We start from the raw sequence: 2,448 nt of genomic DNA, 5'->3' as shown, positions 1-2,448 counted from the left end.
TTGGGAAAATCCTACTGAGTAGTAGGTCGTGGTTTTTTCACCTTTTGAGCCAGGTGTTTTTCACGTAAAAATCTCTGTGCACTTTACTTTCAGCATTTATTATTCCGCAAACTGCTGTAGTTAGAACACTTAGAAGAACTAGGTTCTTCTAACGCGAAAATTAGGTACCACACAAATCAACCCCCCTCTTGTGTGGTATTGACGTTTATAACATCATTTTCTTTCAATCGGGTTTTATCCCAAGAAGGGTTTTACCGGCAAGGTTTGTAACGAGGCAACATCGATATGCTACCTGAGGAAAACTTAACAAGTATTCAAGGCTTCTCTTCAATCAACCTCGAATACTGAGGGGCATTCCCCCGGGAGATCACCCCATTGAAGAAGTAGAGATGAGCCAAAAAGGGTCTCAATAGGAAAATGATGTATCGGGCCAAACGGTCGAATGAACCGTGTTCGAATAGAGTAGTTGAACCATTGACAACGAAAACATGTATAGTTGTTCCAAGTAATCAAGGAATATTTTTCCATCAAAATGCTTTGCGCTTCAAAAAATCCGCTATTTTTTCAAGAAGCGGCTCTAGAGCCCAAAATTTCCCGAACACTCGGGGACTGACGTCAAAAACTCAAAGCCATATGACCTCCGGGTCAGAAACTTCAAACTCGTAAGCCGTAAATGAGGCAACTCCAAGCTTACACAAAATGGCTCCGAGCCAAAAGACTATCGATGTCTCGGGGACTATCACCGACGGTCACCCCATCGATCTGATAAATTCTAGACATTAAGACCCCGTGCGAGCTACCTCAAGTTCATAAGGCCATCACAAGGCAATACCAAATTGGTTAGACCTTAAGCAAGGCATGAGTTATACTTGTATCAAGTAGCCAAATTTGTAAGACCTCAAGCAAGGCATGAGTTATACTTGTACCAAGTAACCAAATCTGTAAGACCTCAAGTAAGGCATGTTAAAATTTATAAGACCTTACAAAAGGCATAATCCCGATCATAAAGTTGAGGCTACATATTCGAACTTGTAAGACCCCTAAAAAGGCATACCCTCGATATAGATGCCGAAGCTACTTTACTCGGGGACTAAAAGGCTACGGCCAAATACAATGACTACAATCACAAGGCTGTACCAGCCAAACTAACGCGACTCAGGGATGCCTGACCGTCCCCAATAAACTCACAGGCCTTCAAATTACTTCGAAAATATTTCGAAAAGAACCGGTTAATCAGGCTACCCTTGGCATAAGAAAAAGAGTTTCGACCATATCATCTCCAAACAACAGGCTTCGAAAGATTCAGCCATCGAGCAAAAACCTCCGAGGTGCTCATTTATCGCTGCATAACGTCTCACAATCGAGATTCTTATCGAACCGTCGAAGAGTCGGGCGAACACAAAGACTTCAAAAATTCTTTAACGAGGGAAAAATAAGCCTATACTAGAGGTTGTACTGACCCAACGCGTAAAAGCCACTGTCGCCAGCTTACACTAATGGTCGTACTGACCCAGCGCGTAAGAGCCGCTATCGGCGGCCTGTATTAGAGGTTGTACCGACCCAATGCGTAAGAGCCCACATGCGAGCTTAACATTCGAAGGGTCAATGAGCTCGAGCCAAAATTTGACTCGAAGACTAAGCCCGAAATAGTTAACTAAAAGACGCCTAAAGGCAAACGGGTAAGAGCCTACGGGCCAGCCCAACAAGCCTCAGGGCCGATTTACTAACCTATGGGTTTTTTACCTCAAATTCTAGTTCACCTAGCCAAACATCGGCAGACATATGATTAAAAACAAAAAGAGACGTACGCAAGCAGAGGAAAATGCATGAAAGGTGAAACCAAAAGGCTTCCTTTTATACGTATATACAAAGATCCATTTAAAAAGTTCTCTAAGAACACTGTACAATGAATCAGAAAAGCAAGGCCAAGCATACGCTTCCCCCGGGGACTGTGTCCCATCGGCCTCTTCCTCATTATGTTCGGCATCAGATAAGAGGAACTTGGCGTCATATTTATCCGCCTTTGCCCGCGCTATCTCTTCCAAGAGATCGAAGCCCCTAGCATGGATTTCTTTGAGAGTTTCCCTCCGAGATTTGCACCGAGCATACTCATTGCTTTTGCTCTCCCAATTGGAAGCCCTTCTCAGCTCAGCCCGAGCATCGGCAGTGTCTTTTAAATAGATGGCCACCTTCTTATCAGCCTTAGATCGGATATCTTCAGCTTCAGCTTCAGCTTGAGCGTCCATAACCCTCTGGCCTTCATCTTCAAAAGCTCAGACTCGAGCCTCGCGATCATGCTCGTTTGGACCGAGCTGTTTTCATGAGCATTCCGGAGTTGCACCTCGAGGGCAGAAGCGTTGGCCAAAGCATTTTTCTTGATCGCAACTTGGGCACCTCCCTGAGCCTTTAACTCAGTATACTGATGCTTGGCCTGACCAAATTCACCCC

The sequence above is a fragment of the Nicotiana attenuata genome, unplaced genomic scaffold, assembly GCF_001879085.1.
Source record: "Nicotiana attenuata strain UT unplaced genomic scaffold, NIATTr2, whole genome shotgun sequence".
NCBI classification, from domain to species: domain Eukaryota; kingdom Viridiplantae; phylum Streptophyta; class Magnoliopsida; order Solanales; family Solanaceae; genus Nicotiana; species Nicotiana attenuata.
Note: the sequence above shows the minus strand (reverse complement) of the source record.